Here is a 17,470-nt window from a genome sequence, read left to right as displayed (position 1 = left end):
CTCTCTCTCTCTCTCTCTCTCTCTCTCTCTCTCTCTCTCTCTCTCTCTCTCTCTCTCTCGTCTTCCGTGACTCGCGCAGTATTGCTGGAGTAAAAGTGATAACAGTGTGAGGTTGACTATGCAGTGTGTCAGCAGTCAGTCAGGCGGTGTTGCTATGTGGGAGTTGCAGTGTATGCATCAGGTGCTGTGAGGGTGTTGTGATATCATAGTTGCTGTGTGCGTCTCTTACAGTGTGTAGTGTGTAGTGTGTGTAGTGTGTGTGTGTGTAGTGTGTGTGTGTGTGTGTGTGTGTAGTGTGTGTGTGTGTAGTGTGTGTAGTGTGTAGTGTGTGTAGTGTGTAGTGTGTGTGTGTGTGTAGTGTGTAGTGTGTGTAGTGTGTAGTGTGTGTAGTGTGTGTGTGTGTGTGTGTGTAGTGTGTAGTGTGTGTAGTGTGTAGTGTGTGTAGTGTGTAGTGTGTGTGTGTGTGTGTGTGTGTAGTGTGTAGTGTGTAGTGTGTGTAGTGTGTAGTGTGTAGTGTGTGTAGTGTGTGTGTGTGGTGTGTGGTGTGTGTGTGTGTGTGTGTGTGTGTGTGTGTGTGTGTGTGTGTGTGGTGTGTGGTGTGTGTGTGTGTGTGTGTGTGTGTGTGTGTGTGTGTGTGTGTGTGTGTGTGTGTGTGTGTGTGTGTGTGTTTGTGTCATTCTCAAGCTTCCATCCATGTCCATTTGTTCTATTGGTAGTCATTCATGAACATTTCCTCTTTTTTCCATTCTGTCAATCCCTCTAAATATTTTATATGCCTCTATCATGTCCCCTCCCTCTCTCTTCTTTTCTAGCGTCGTCAGATATAGTTCCTTCCCTTACAATTATAGAGTTTATTTCTAGACATTTTGCCAGTCCACATACAATCTGCCGAACCTTCTCTGTCGTGCCATAATTTTGTCGCATTATCATAGAAGTCCAGCATGTTGCTCCGGCACGGTTTCCCTTCCCTGACACCATGTTAATGTTTCTTTACATTCCTAATTCTCTCAAGGTGTGTAACTAGTCTGATCCTTATTGCTCTTCGAGTACTCTGCAGAGGGATGCAAGTCAGTGACACTGGTCTGAAGTTAAGTGCCTCTGTCTCCTTGTAAATTCGAACCGTATTTGTCTTCTTCCAGCAACTGGGCAATTCTCCCTTTCTAAGTGGCTCAACAAACATCGGTGAGAGAGGTAGGCTGAGGGCCTGAGCTGCTTCTTTTAACATCCAGGCGCTTGACAGCTGGGTGGACAGCGCTTCGGATTCGTAGTCCTGAGGTTCCGGGTTTGATCCCCAGTGGAGGCGGAGATAAATGGGCAAAATGTTTCTTGCACCCTGATGCCCCTGCTACATAGCAGTAAATAGGTACCTGGGAGTTAGACAGCTACTACGGGCTGCTTCCTAGGTGTGTGTAGGAGGTCTGGTCGAGGACCGGGCCGCGGGGACGCTAAGCCCCGAAATCCTCTCAAGATAACCTCAAGATCCATGGTGATACTAAAGCCCAATAGCTTTAGTTTCATCTAATGATACTAGTTTGTTTCCTTACTGTGCTGTTACCTCAATATTTTGATAGTCTCTCATGGGTAGGAGAGGGGGAGGGAGGGCAGGGAAGAGTGGTAGGGAGGGCAGGGAAGAGTGGTAGGGAGGGCAGGGAAAGAGTGGTTGGAAGGGCAGGGAAAGAGTGGTTGGAAGGGCAGGGAAAGAGTGGTTGGAAGGGCAGGGAAGAGTGGTTGGAAGGGCAGGGAAAGAGTGGTTGGAAGGGCAGGGAAAGAGTGGTTGGAAGGGCAGGGAAGAGTGGTTGGAAGGGCAGGGAAAGAGTGGTTGGAAGGGCAGGGAAAGAGTGGTTGGAAGGGCAGGGAAAGAGTGGTTGGAAGGGCAGGGAAGAGTGGTAGGGAGAGCAGGGAAGAATGGCAGGGAGGGCAGGGAAAGAATGGCAGGGAGAGCTGGGAAGAATGGTAGGAAGGGCAGGGAAGAGTGGTAGCACCGGGAGACGAGGAAGTAGCACAGCCTCCCCCCCTTCCCCCCCACCTCTTCCCTCCCCTCCCCAAGGTCACACATTTATTTTAAGCCCGCCAAGACTGGTAGGAGGCCAGAGGCAGGGGCACCGCTCCCCCCCACTCTTGAGAGCCTCACTGTGCCACAGGCACTCTGTGGCACAGCCAGGTACTCGCTAACATATCAGAGAGTCGAGATACGCCCGAGTTCTTGGGTCAGAGAGCAACTACAACGTCATTCTGAGGAGGGAAAGCAAGAAATGGCGTCGCAGCGCGTCGTGAGGGCACACAAGAGGTTTGCACATCTCAGCCGCCAAAAATAGCGCAGTGAGATTGCTGTTGAATACATAAATCCTATAAATAGCCCCGTGTGTTCTGTGGACCAGTGTGCAAGAGTGACAGGGAGGGAGAGATTAATGTTGGCTACAGCGACTTACCGGCCGGCTCGGCGGGGGTCTAACTTAACTATGGGTTCACTTCCAGGTGCCAGGTTAAGTACGGGCTCACCATAGCCCGTGCTACTCTTCTAGTCGAGTGTATGCTAACTCACTAACTCTTTAGGGGGGCCTGACGGCTGATTGGGCAGCGCTCGGGATTCATAGTCCTAAGGGTCTGGGTTCAATCCCCGGCGGAAACAAATGGACAGAGTTTCTTTGACCCTGATGCCCCTGTTACCTAGCAGGCATGCGTACTGCTAGGTACTCCCAGGTACTATAGATACCTGGGAGTTAGACAGCTACTACGGGCTGCTTCCTGGGTGTGTGTGTGTGAAAATTAGGATTAATTTTGGACCTGCCCGAAACTCTATGCGCGCTAGTGGCTGTACAAGAATGTAAGAACTCAGTATAAATAAATAAATAAAAAATAAATAAATAAATAAATATATAAATGTAGGAGGATACATCTCTCAACCTGTCTGTGGCGGACAGAAGGAATGACGGTTAGTACTGTGGGAGGGAAAATAAGAAAGAAAAACTGGGATGCTGCACAATGTTCATGTTGAAACTTCCCTGAGGGTCACTATCTGTACAGCAGCAGCCCGGCCTTATCAACAAATGTCAAATGCTCGATAATCCAACCACCAAACTCCGCGTTTAGGAATGAAAAACACTTTACACACCAATCACAAGTGATGTATTTTTTCTCGAGCAGTGATTCGTTCACGTCCTCTGCTCGAATCCCACCTCATTAAAATGCGTCATTCACGTACTGCAATTACAAGTGATGGCCAACAGAACCTATAGCCACCTAACCCAAGTTACGCCTAACCACTCAACACACTCTAGCAGGAAATAATATTACCATATATTTGAGGTAAATTAAAACGATGAATAATACACAGTACGTAAACGATGACTGCGCCTTTTGAGTTCGCCCGCCGCCTGGACGAGCCTAGCCTGAGAACAGGTTGATCTAAGCTATCCTTTGTGCAACCCGTCCTCACACTAGGCTGTTTAAAGCAGCGACCGTCCTCCCCAGACAACCCGTCCTCACACTAGGCTGTTTAAAGCAGCGGCCGTCCTCCCCAAACGCATTCATCACTGTTAACATACTGTTTATTTAAAATTGGTTTGTTCTCATATATAAATTAATGTTATAATACACTCAAATTCTATGTATAGTTAGGTGTATAGATTATTTCTATTTGAAGTACGTGGGTGAAGCATTTATAGAATTGTTGCTCAAACAGATGACGTGAGCGAAGCACTTGTTCCGGAAGTGTTCGGCAGGGAGCCGCCCCGTCCTTCAAACAAAGACCCAAAAGTGATTCCATGCACCCGCCAAACCCCCTGGTTATGAATGAAAAACGGCTTACACACGACTCACAATTGATTTCTTTTAAACACTTCCGGAACAAGTGCTTCACTGACGACTTTTGTTCGAATCACAACGCTGTAAATGCTTCACCCACGTACTACAAATACAAATAATCGCCAACAGAACCTTAACACCTAACCTAACCTATGCCTATATATGCTAATATATTATAATATTAATTTATATTTGAGAAAATTCACGTTTTGAATGAACAGCAGATAAAAATTTATGAATGCGCCTGTGGGGTCGACCGCTGGATGCAATGGACATGAGTCGAGGACGGGTTGTTCACTGACGAATTTTGTTCGAACCACAATCTGTAAATGCTTCACCCAGGTACTTCAAATACAAATAATCGCCAACAGAACCTAAACACCTAACCTAACCTATGCCTATATATGCACAATATGCTAATATATTATAATATAAATTTATATTTGAGAACATTCCCGTTTTGAATAAACAGCAGATACAACTTTATGAATGCGCCTGTGGGGTCGACCGCTGGATGGAATGGACTTGAGTCGAGGACGGGTTGGTTAGTGGGTGTTGTGGATTTTGACTGTTCAGATATAGCAACAATTCTCTACAGGAATGTCATGACCCTTATACTGCCTTAACGCGGAGTCTACACAACATCCACACCCTGGATTATCTCGTGTCTGTGGATTTGAATTTTTTGTTACCGGATTTAGAATTTTGTTGTTGACGGATTTGGATTTTTGTTGTTGAAATAATTGGTTGCTTTTGTTGGCGGATTTGAAATTTGTTTATTGGCGGATTTTGACCTGTTTTAATGGTGGATTTGGAATTTTTCTGTTGATGTATTTCAATTGTTTTAGTTGGTGAATTGGATTTTTTTGCTGGATTTGGAATTTAAAGTCTTGTCCTATACTTCGAGAGAGGCTGACAGACGCATGTTTCCCTATTTACATCGTTCTGTCTAAAGTCTATTAGACTTTAGGGCTGGACGGTAGAGCGACGGTCGCACATCATGCAGGTCGGCGTTCAATCCCCGACCGTCCAAGTGGTTCGGTACCATTCCTTCCCCCCCCCGTCCCAACCCATCCCAAATCCTTATCCTGACCCCTTCCCAGTGCTGTATAGTCGCACTGGCTTGGCGCTTTCCCCCTGATAGTTCCCTATTAAAGTTGTCTCGCTTACTCGTCTGCCTCTCCTTCGACTCTTACCGTCTCTCTGCACCATACTGGGTTACTGCTGCTTCTTGTTGATACCCAACACCTGAGACTGGATGTGGAAACCGGTGTCCTGCCTTTACACTCCTAGGCTCAACTCTGCATAAATTTAAATCTATTAATACTGCAGATCTCCGTGGTGTAGTGGTAAGACACTCGCCTGGCGTTCCGCGAGCGCTTTGTCATGGGTTCGTATCCTGGCCGGGGAGGATTTACTGGGCGTAAATCCTTAACTGTAGCCTCTGTTTAACTCAACAGTAAAATGTGTACTTGGTTGTAACAACGATTCTTCGCGGCGGTGATCGTATTCCAGGGACTTGCCCGAAACGCTACGCGTACTAGTGGCTGTACAAGAATGTAACAACTCTTGTATATATCTCAAAAAAATAAAAGATAACAAGTCACAATAACGTAGCTGGGAAAAATGTTGACCAAACCACACTAGAAATTGAAGAGACAACGACGTTTCGGTCTGGTCCTGGACCATAGGGAGCCGGTCGGCCGAGCGGACAGCACACTGGACTTGTGATCCTGTGGTCCCGGGTTCGATCCCGGGCGCCAGCGAGAAACAATAAGCAGAGTTTCTTTCACCCTATGCCCCTGTTATCTAGCAGTAAAATAACCTGGGTGTTAAGTCAACTGTCACGGGCTGCTTCCTGGGGGTGGAGGCCTGGTCGAGGACCGGGCCGCGGGGACACTAAAGCCCCGAAATCATTTCAAGATAACCATTATCACTGGTCCAGGACGGACCGAAACGTCGTCTCTTCAATTTCTAATAATACTGATTTTTTATTTGAGAAAATAACGGGTTTAGTCACCCAGTATACTACCACAGAGTATACTATACACAGTATACTATAGTTCGTCAATGCATCTTGGTCGCTGCCGTCCGCAGCGGACATTTTCATCATCCATGTTAAAAATAGTTATTAGATGTAATCCCGCCAGAGGCTTCAGGGTCATGTTGGCTATTATTAGTAACAAAGCTATGTACCCCTCGCCTAGACCCGCACAAACAATACTCAGGCCACGTCCTTCACGAGATCTGACCTGAAATAACGTTATTGTTTATCTCGAAACAAATTTGTCATCCTGTCGGGCATATATTCTCCTCCCTCGTCTCTCTGCTCATCCTTCCTCCCGCCTCTCCCGCCCACACTATCCTTCTGCCATACCTTCTTTCTCTCCCACATTCCCTCTATCCACTCCTTGGGATCCTCAACCTCATGGCTGCTTGAGGATAACATTTACATTTTGGCCATTACCTCCAATCAAGTTGGAGATCACTTCATCGAGGAGCTTCTCGGGCTACCCGCTGACCAGGTCCCCGGGATCCAAGGACCCTAGGAATTCCACCACTGTGGTCTTCCAGACGTCCTCTGGGGGTCTGCCCTTTGGGGAAGGGAGGATCGCCAACACGAGTATCGCCCACCATCTTTCTATCCGATCCCACCTTCCCTTCCACAACTCCTCGATGGGCTAGTTATGTCGTCCTCCTCACTAGATGACTGTGATGAGGAGGACAAATTCATGGCCCACTCCTTTTCCAGCCTAGTTTATTTAACTAGGAATTGTTTGTAATCCTCAGGAAGCTCTTAATGGCTTCCCGAGTTTGCGCAGGAAAGCTTCGTTGCAGGAGTTGGTTAATGCCCTCTTCGTCCACGGCAGGCATCCTCGTCAGCCTCACCTCCTCTCGCGCCAAGAGGCGCCTCTTGGTCCATCTCACCTTCGGCCTTCCTGCTCTTGAGGCAACATCCTCGGTCTCACGATGATATTCGACCGGATGGGCTACATGTTCATGAACACGTCTTCCTCGCAAACTGCAGAATGTTCTCCCACAGATCAAACATGTTGACGACCGGTCAAAGTCAGAACGTCAGGATGAGCGTCCATCGTTCTGACAGAGGTCAGCACGTAACCACTATGACTAATTCGGGGCTGATGAACGACAAAGCCGAAAAACCCACGATAGGGTCTGACTGCCTTCGGTATCGCCCTTTCCGCACTGTTCACGATATCCGGGTGCTTGGTGCGAGTCAAACTGAAGGCTTGCTCTAGAACTGCTCTAGGCCGACAGCAAGGGGGGGGGGGGGGGACCTCAGTGTCTGCAGAACCAGGGTTACCATGAGGGGGGCGGGGGGGGGGGGGTGAGGACTTTATACAGCCACTATGCCCAAACTGTGCATTATGTACACTCAATATGTCATATACACTCTGATTGCTCAGGGTATATATGACATTGAGATCTGTATAGGACAAAACTGTTATATTTTAAAATTCAGCTGGAAAAAATCCTCATGGCAAATAGGGGCCGGCAGCTTTGACAAGCTGCCGGCTTTCTGTCCTTGTTGAGGCCACTAAAGTGTTAGTGGCCCTCAGGTAAATTCAGGTAAAACACAAGGAGCCACAACCGAACCCCACCCATAAGGAGCTGGAGCAAGCAGGCTCCTCGTCACTGGAGAGGCGCCTCCCCAGTGACGAGGAGCGCCATGAAAGAGAACTGGGAAGACCCAGCTTACACCCCATCAAACAAGTAACTGGGTATGAAAGAACCCAAGACAAACCCACAAGAAAGAAGGGTGCATGTCAGTCAGCCAGGACAAATAGGGACTGCATAGCACAGAAAGAGGTTTAAATTCCACAAGAAGTACCAAAAAATGGGGCTGAGTAAGCCACCAATGGTGCACTGCAAGATAACAGAAACACTCACATGCAAAACTGTAGCGCCGAAGAATACACAGGGGGGGGGGGGGGAAACCTGGCCTCCAGGAGAAAAATCCCGGGTGGAGGAATGCCGGGGATGCCATTTTTATTTTTGGAGTCTTTTTCACCCCTGAAAGGAGGCGAAAAGCACCCATGGGCTCACCTCGAGTGAGGTGAGCCCATGGAAGCCAGCGAAGATGGCTCTGAGATAGAGCCATTTACCATGCCCAACACCAAAGGTTTCTAGGTGATGTCCATTGTAGACGGAGTGGAGGAAGGAAGTGGTTTTGGAGGTGAAGACTGCACCCTAGGCAGGAAGAGACGGCCCAATTGCCTCCGCTGTAGAAAGGATGGGGCCACCCCTGGAGCTAAACAAGCAACAACCACAGTAAAAAATAATCCCTCCCCAACTCTGAAACCTGCAAACAATAGAGCTGGTTGCACCTCCTTCTATTCCCCCTGTAGGGGTGGGGATAGAGTGATATGCAGAACGAAACCCAGGAGAAATAAAGACCCCCAGTTCTGATACACAACACAATGGGGCCAACCCTAGGGAATCCAAATAATTACAGTACAACCGCGTCAACCCAAAAACAAGAAAACTAAAGCGTCAATTGCCTGATAAGCCTCAAGAGAAGAGGGAGACCGAGAAAAAATGAAGATCGAAATCACCCAAGGCCCTGGACCCTGGGTCAGAAGTGCCATAGACCAATCAGGCAGCTAGGCGGAGGCAATCAGGTGGCTAGGCGGAGGCAGAGAATGACCGGCAGTCAAGAGCAGGACCGACAATCACCCTTCATAATCATACAGTGAGGCGATCTAGTGGTACCAAACCAAAATACCACAGGAAATTATCAGGGTCTGAAGGATGTTAAGGTGCCTATAAATTAGTTAATTAAAAGTTGTTCAATGTCAACCAATATTTTTTGACTAGTTGTATATGAAAAGGGCTGCAATTGTTCCAAGTTTCAGTACTGCAGCCTAAATAGAAAGGGAGATTTATTTTATGTTTCAACGAATATTACACATTTTCAAGTGTGTGTATATATACAACCACACGTTTCAGATATAATCATTCAATGACACTTTTCTGACACATTAGCATATAATAAAGTATCTGAGGACGGGAATTTTCCAAAACATGTTTAGTTTTCCTAATACAAATAGTCAAAGTTCCCCCCCCACAAAAAAAAATATGGAAATGTAACATGTTTATTGCTATTATAAAATCGATAAATGAACTTAGGGAAAAACGCTGGCCCCAGATTTTAGAGACATAAACTTTACATATAAGGTGTAAGCTTCATGTAAATTGAATAAAAAATGAAAGAATTATATGAACGTTTATGTTACTTGAAATAAATAAGTAAAAAATAAAGTCTAAGGTGCTGCCATATGTGGCTGAGGTTGACATCAACCAATTTCCTCCAAAATTGGCACCCTTACAGATAGGCTTACGTGCAGTCAGGTATATAAGTTTCATGCAAATCGTCCGATAAACAAATAAGAAAAATAAAATTGAAAAAAAAAATAACTTAATTTTTTTTAATAAAACTAATTATAATTTTTGTTTAATATATGCTATTGTGATAGCTGAGAGTCATAGACATGATTTCAGTTGACACATGTGTTAGATAATCGTTTTTGACCATTTTGGAAATTTTTTGACACCTAATTCAATATTTTTTTTCTCCCTTCCTATTTATGCTATGATGCTGAGACTTGGACCAGATGAAACCCTTTTCATATACAACTCGTCAAAGTTTGATTGAAATCGAACAATATAAAAAAACTACCTATTGACCCCTTAACCTAGTAGACACCCAAGGCACTGGGGCTGCTTACTGAAAAATCAGACATCAACCACAACCCACAAGGCTACAGGAGGCCACCGGTAGGCAATCGTAGCATAAACAAGCACACAAACCCCAGTGCACCCCACCACAACCAAAGAACGTCCCCAAGCAAGGGGCCCAAATAGAGGAAATCAGGGATCCCTGACTCATGAATAGCTTCAAACCCTGGTGGTCAGGCCTTCCTGTGTTGGGAGAATGGTCTGAAAACAATCAATAGTCACTTTTTGTGTCTAAAAAGCAGCTTTCACCAAAACCTGAGCATGCCATGGACATAAACCTGCCTGAATTATGCTTTCAGACAGTAAGCAAGATGTTTCTTGCTTAAAAAACGAGCAGTCATCCTTACTTAAACACCAGGCAGGAGAAGAAAAATCTCCTGTTTCTACCTGCAGAAACGAGCAGGAGTAAAAGGTAAGGGGCTTCAGTGTATAAGGGAGTATCTAAGCATTTGGAAGGGCATTAATGTAGTTGAGAAAGAGCAGAGGGTCAAGTATACTGCCCTGTGGAACAGCAGTGTAGGGTGGGAGAATTGGAATCATTCACAGAGACATACTAGAGCCTGTCATTGAGGTAAGACTGAAGGCATTGGAGGGAGTGACCTCTGACTTCATAATGATGTAATTTAATTAGGTTATGGTGGTTAACAGTGCCAAAAACCTTATGAGTTAATCATACTAATCAGTGCGTCATTCGTACTTTTTTTGGAGTCTGCAAGCGCTAAGTATATTGTGTTTAACTAGATAAGAGTAAAGCTGTTTGTAGAATAGCTTTTAAAATATTTTAGACAAGGTTGGCAGAATTGATATTGGTCTGAAATTGTTGACATAGTGAGATCACCATCTTTATGGACTGGTGTTACTCTATTTATTTAGAATATCAGGAAAGGTTTGGAGTAAAAGTGATTTATTGTACAGCAATGCAGTAGCCGGAGTTAAAAATCTAGATGCTTTTTTGTAAATTTGAGTTGATAACTCAGCAAGGGCACTTGACTTTGTTTTAAGAGAAAGAATTAACTCATTAATGCGAGAGGAATTAGTGGGAGTTAGGTAAAGAGACTCGGGATAGTTTCCTGTAAGGTAGTCCTTAATATTAGAAATGATGGGATATCATTGGCAAGGGATGTGCCAATGGATGAGAAGAAATTATTGAATTTAATGGCAGTGTCAGAGGCACAAAGCACACCATTATCATTGGAAAGGGGTACTGGTTTCTTATTTAAGATCTTCTTTGATACTAATATTTGGGAAATGGTGCTCCACTTTTCATGTTGCCCTTAATTTATTGAATTTATTTTCATAGTATTTTATTTTGGCTCTCCTATTTAGTTTGGAAAACACTGATGGGTATCTCCTTGAAACTTTTTGAAGATGACTCCTAACCTATATTTCTTCTCATGATCATGTTTTTTTATGGATAGATTTAAGTATACTCTTAGTAGCCATGGATTATTTAGCCTTTTAGTTGTGACTTGTTTAGTTAGCATTGGACAGTGGGTATTATAGAGGCTCAGAGTTTTATGAAGGAATGTTTACATCGCTAGGTTAATGTTCTCTATATTACCTAATTCAGTCTCCCAGTTTATATTAGTGGTAGCAGCAATAAAGTTGCTTATAGAAGTTTCATTGTGCAGCCTAAAACTTATTTTTTTGTATCTAAAGGGACGGTTTATTAATGTTGGTAAGAAGAAATGTGGGGGTAATGGTCTGTTGTCCAATCAGTGATTATCCCTGAAGTAAAAGGAGAGGTTATGTTAGTCCTGGTGGGGTCAAGAGTGAGCGTGAGTTCTAGGTCTGAATCCTGGGCAAGACAGAAACGGTTACCTTACCTTGAGGTGTTTTCGGGGCTTAGCGAACTCGCGGCCTGGTCGTTGATCAGGCCTCGTCGTTGCTGGATTGATCAACCAGGCTGTTGGATGCGGCTGCTCGCAGCCTGACATTGAATGAATCATAGCCTGGTTGATCAGGTATCCTTTGGAGGTGCTTATCGAGTTCCCTCTTGAACAGTCTCGGGCCTCTGATGTTGATAGAGTTCTCTCTCAGAGTACCTATTGCACCTCTGCTCTTCACCGGGGGTATTCTGCACATCCTGCCATGCCTTCTGGTCTCATGTAATGTTATTTCTGTGTGCAGGTTTGGGACCAGCCCCTCTACTATTTTCCGTGTATAAATTATTATGTATCTCTCCCGCCTGCGCTCAAGAGAATACAGATTTAGGCTCATTAGTCGGGCCCAATAGTTTAGATATTTTACTGAGTGGATTCTAGTAGGTTCTAGCAGATTCTAGCTGGTTGGGCACATTTCCTGTCACTTAATGACCCTATTCACCTAGCAGTAAATAGGTACCCGGAAATTAGTCGGCTTGTTGTGGGGTTGCATCCTAGGGAGGGTCAGTAGTTTGACCTTTTGGGGAGACCCTCGATATAAGCCTAACATGTATATATATATATATATATATACATTGGCTGCCTGTCCCCAGACACAATGAATTATTGTATTAGTATAATTATAACATTATCATAAGAATGAACCTTGCAACAAGGACAAATTATTACTATCACTGAATATGATATTTAGAAATATCACATTTACTTACCTAATTGAATTTTGGGGTTTGTTTCCTGAGCCCATTATTTGCCTCTGTAACCTTTCCAATTAGCATCCAAAAGAAAAGTATGGGATGCATAATAAATCAACTAAACTAAAAACAAAACAAAAAACTCATTGCTTTAAATATAAGAAATACTGCAAGTTAAATTTAAACAAAGCCTTAAAACTAAATATTTTTGTAGTTTCTTATATGGAACAATAAAAGACTACTTTTTGAAAAAATATTTTTATTGTTTAATGCCAGTTTCTAAGCAAAATGCCAATATGGCACAACTGCTGTAAACATTATACCTGTACATATTTATATATTAACCATGTGAAGGATATACAGTACCTTTTACAAAAAATGGTAATTGTGTAAAAATGTAGTGAATATTAATAACACTTGTGCAGGTGGCAAATGGTGAGAATATGCCGCGTGCTAGTAGCTTTGCAAAAATGTAATGCCCAAACACCAATGTTATGTACACTCACAACACAATGTACCTTCTTGTATATATATAAATGAATAAATAAATAAATTGGCCTTGTCTTCTATGGCCTAAGATGCAATGGAAGACAAGCAAAATGCTGATGTAATATACATAGATTTTGCAAAAGCTTTCGACAAATATGACCATGGTGTTATTGCACACACAAGGAATTACTGGCAAAGTAGGGAGCCTCAACTCCCTAACAAACAGAACCCAGAGTGTAATAGTCAAGAAAGTAAAATCCATGACAAGCTCAGTCCCCCAGGGTACTGTACTTGCTCCAGTACCTTTCCTCAATCTTATATGAGGCATAGACAATGAAAGAAACTATAGAACTGAATCATCCCTTGCAGATGACACAAGAATTTTCATGAAAGTAAACAATATAGAGGACACAGCAAACCTCCAATCAAATGTTACTCAGGTCTTTCAACAGACCACAGAAAATAATATATTTAATGAGGATAAAACCCAGCCACTGAGCTATGGAAAAAATTTAAATATCAAAGCAGAAACCACATATAAAAATGCAGTCAAACCACACTAGTGACAGAAAGAGCAACATAAAGGATTTGGAAGTAATGTCAGAAGACCTTAATTCTAAAGAACACAATAAAGTAGCTATCACAACTGTAAGAAAAATGACAGGTTGGATAACAAGATCTTTTTAAACAAGAAATGCCATACCAACAATGATACTTTTTTTAACGGTCCATTTAATTACCCAAAGCTACCCAAACCTTCCTACCATTATGTACACAATGAAGAACTATGATATATTTGCTCACTATAATGTTGGTGCTGAATGTAGAACACAAAAAAGTATATTTTTACTTTGAAATATTATGATTTTATAACAAAATTAGGTCCATCTAATTGCCCAAGGCCACAACATTGTTGCTCGGATCGTCGACTTCCTGTGGCATCACGTGCCATTTAAATTCGTCTAATTTTGTTATAAAATGGTGTTATTTCAGTCAAAATATGTTTTTTCATGTTCTACATTCAGCACCAACATTATAGTGAGTAAATATGTCATAGTTCTTCATTACTTATGTAATGGTAGGAAGCTTTGGGGTAGCTTTGGATAATTAGACCCCCCTTTTGAAGACACTAGTGTTAGAGTCTCTAGGCCATAACATTATTACACATTAACAGCCCCATTCAAAACTGCAAAAAATTGCTGACATGGAGAATGCGGAAAGGTTTTTTATTGCCCTGATACACTCAATAATCCATCTCAATTCTTGGGACTGTTTAAATATTTTAAAACTATTCTGTAGAGTGCAGGCAGGAGAGAAACAGTAATTTACACTTAAAAAATGTTAGAGGGACTGGTTCCAAATCAGCACACAAAAATAACTCTATATGAAACCAGGAGGTATGGCAGGATGTGCAAAATAACCCAGTTGAAAAGTGGAGGTGCTATTCAACACCAGAGAAGAGAACTCTGTCAGTGCATGGGCAGTGCTAGGGAGCAATCGGGGAAGGTAACCCTGAGCACATTCAGCTCCAAGCACCCTATGAGCCAGGCCCACACAATAGAAACCTGACAGAAAACACACTCGCAAAGCAGAACTAAAACAAAGAATACCATGCAAATGGCCTCCCCTGCAGGACAGAGTCCAAGGATGGCCAGCACTTAGTTTACAAGCAGTATGACCTGCATGTAATGTAAGGTATGCACACCTTATTGATGACTGGGAGCCCAACAGTGTACATTCACATGTGCATGTATCAGTAACAGAATTGGTATACTGTACAGTAGTAGATCAGAGAAGATGGGGAGCTCTAACCTTCCTCCCAAACTGGTGAGAGGGGGTAGTGCTTATGAGCTCGCTCTTGTTTCGAGAGATTCTATCATTTGTTTACAATGTAGGAGGAGTTTGGCAGTGTTTGAGGCTTCAGTCTCTTTGAACTCTGCAGTGGTCAGTATTGGTTTGCTGACTTACAGGATTATTTCCCAGTGGGATGGCAGTGTCATCTGCTCTTTGTGCGAGGGCCAATTTCTGGCTCTGGTCCAGCTAAACACATTAAAAATCTTCCCCTATGCATCATATTGTTACTTTACTCGTTCTCAGGATAGTTAATCTTATAACAATGTTATACTTAATCCACAACAAGCTCAAGAGTCTGAATGCTTGTGAGCAACAAGATTCATCCTACGTTTGGCAGGGAAGATACGAACAAAGACACGTTGACTTGCGTCTTGCTAATCTAACGTAGCTTATTTAGTTCAATTTGACCTCTGGTTTCCACTTGAGGAACCCAGGGTCGTAACACTAAGCTAAACAGAACTTTGTGGCTGATGTGACCTAGTAGTTGGGAGTCTCAGTAAGATAGCTTCAGGGAGCCACAAAGGGCTCACCTTTGGCACCCCCCCACCCAAAAGAAAAGTAAAAAACAAATCAGTGACATCAAAATAATTATGTAAAAATATCTTTGTGACAACTCCCGCCCCACGCCTTGTCCAGAAAGATGTCCTTCAATGAATGCACAGGAATTGTGATGTCATCATAAGGATTTTCTTACTTCCTCACAGCCAACGTAAATCACATACATTTTTTTCTTAAATTTCCTGCAATCAAGTAATGCATTTTAACAATATTAGAAGGAAAAATGTGGATTTGTTTTCACTTGTCATACATAAACATGGGCACAGTCAAGGCATTAAGACTTAAAAAGCCTTTGACACTCTCTCCTATAAAAGATTGATACACAAATTGGTTAAGAAAGCTGGAAAAACGGAAGGAACTAGACTGGATAAGAAAGTAACTGACAGAGAGGAAGTAGTGCATTATGGTAAGAGAGAACATCAGAGTAGACGAAAGTGAAGCCAAGGTCCCACAGGCCAAGGTCTTTTGCAAATGATGCAAAACTGATGAGAAGAGTAATGACTAAGGGACCTCAGAGCTGTTGATTCCCGGAAGCTACACAAGGTGTAGGAGGAGGGGGGAGGACATACTTAATTACCTACATTAGGTAAGGTAGGTAGGTAGGTAGGGTGCACTACACTACTGGGGATCCTAAACATGCTACAAACTTGGTCAGATAAGTGGATCCTAGACTTCAATCCAAAAAGTACAATGAGGTTCTAGGACTCTTGTTCAACAAACTGTATAATACAATATTCTGAATGATTCCTAACTTCCTTATGTTTCTAAATACTATAAATATGTTTTCAAATTTTTCATATATTTCTGATGTCATCATGTTTGTATGGGTGTGTGATCTTAATCCCTACTTCGAGATTCTTTTCTTTTTTCTGACTCTTGCCTTCCTCTTATGTTCCATCTTTCTGGCCACCTCTTCTCCAACATGTATGTCGGTATGTTGGTGTTGGAGAAGAGGTGGCCAGAAAGATGGAACATAAGAGGAAGGCAAGAGTCAGAAAAAAGAAAAGAATCTCGGAGTAGGGATTAAGATCACACACCCATACAAACATGATGACATCAGAAATATATGAAAAATTTGAAAACATATTTATAGTATTTAGAAACATAAGGAAGTTAGGAATCATTCAGAATATTGTATTATACAGTTTGTTGAACATGAGTCCTAGAATATGCAGTATTAGCCCTACCATAAGCTTCACCTTGCTGTGTCTACTTTTAGATTTCATTTACCTCTTCTACATTATACTCCAACTTGTACACACAGTATTACACTGTGCTGAATATACAGTACAGTATATTGTATTTAAATATATTGTAAAGTATATTCAATTCAGTATACAGTATTGTATTGTATTTCAGAGTACATTACAGTCTTTATAATACTTACAATATCAACAATGAAAATGATGGAAAGTTCCTTAGACAAAAGACTCAACTTCAGCATCCACATACAACACATAACCAAGAAAGTCTCAAAAAATGGTTGGAATACTTTCCAAAATCAAATATTATGTTCCTAACTCTGCTTTCCTCTCATTATACCATGAGCTAATCTGTCCCTACCTTACATACGGTATCTGTGCATGATGTTCAACGACTGCAAACTACCTCAAGCCCATCATCACCCAGCAAAAATCTGCTATCAGAACAATAACAAACTCTGTTTTTGGACAACACTCGGCCCCTCCTGTTTAAATCCCTAAACATGCCAAACATAAACTCACTCCACACATTCCCTTGTGCCATTTACATTTACAAAACCCTGTTCTTAAATGCAAATCCTGATTTGAAACTCTTCCTTGACATATGTAATAGAACCCATAATCACCACACTAAAAATAAATATCTCTTTGATATCCCCAGTCAAACTAAATCTGTGTAAATACTGTGCAAATAAAGGGACCTAGTCTATGGGACTCACTCCCTAACAAATTGAAAAATTGTCTCACCTGTGCCTTATTAAAAAAACAACTAAAAAGTCCCTAATTTTATCCTCATAGTTTCCTACCTAGTGCCTTAAACTCGCACTGTATCTTGTGCTACCCACTCCCCCAATGAACGCATATTTTACTACATTATACATAGAATTAATCCTCAAATTATGCTACAATGTACCTGTTGACAATCCTCAAATTTTACCATAATGACCTACTAATCTTCGTCAAATTTTCTTACAACGAACCTATTAACATTTCTCAACTTTCAAGAAATCACCTACTTAAAATTATTTGTTAGATTAAGGACCTGCCTGAAATGCTATGCATGTTAGCGGCTTTACAAGAATGTAAAAACATCAATGCTATGTACTCTCATAAACCCAATGCACCTTCTTGTATACTATACATAAATAAATAAATAAATAAATAAACAATATTTATCTCTCAAGTTTTCATAAAATTTACATGTTTTCTAAGCATTTTTAATTTCATA

General features: G+C 42.3%; 1 long non-coding RNA gene across 1 annotated transcript in view; it reads left to right on the top strand.

The window, feature by feature from the left end:
- Nucleotides 1-17,470, top strand: part of LOC138370885 (uncharacterized) — a 223,086-nt gene that overhangs the window by 192,567 nt on the left and 13,049 nt on the right. The gene's annotated exons all lie outside the window — the stretch shown is intronic.

The sequence above is a fragment of the Procambarus clarkii genome, chromosome 33, assembly GCF_040958095.1.
Source record: "Procambarus clarkii isolate CNS0578487 chromosome 33, FALCON_Pclarkii_2.0, whole genome shotgun sequence".
NCBI lineage: Eukaryota > Metazoa > Arthropoda > Malacostraca > Decapoda > Cambaridae > Procambarus > Procambarus clarkii.
Note: the sequence above shows the minus strand (reverse complement) of the source record. Positions and strands in the feature narration are given on the sequence as shown.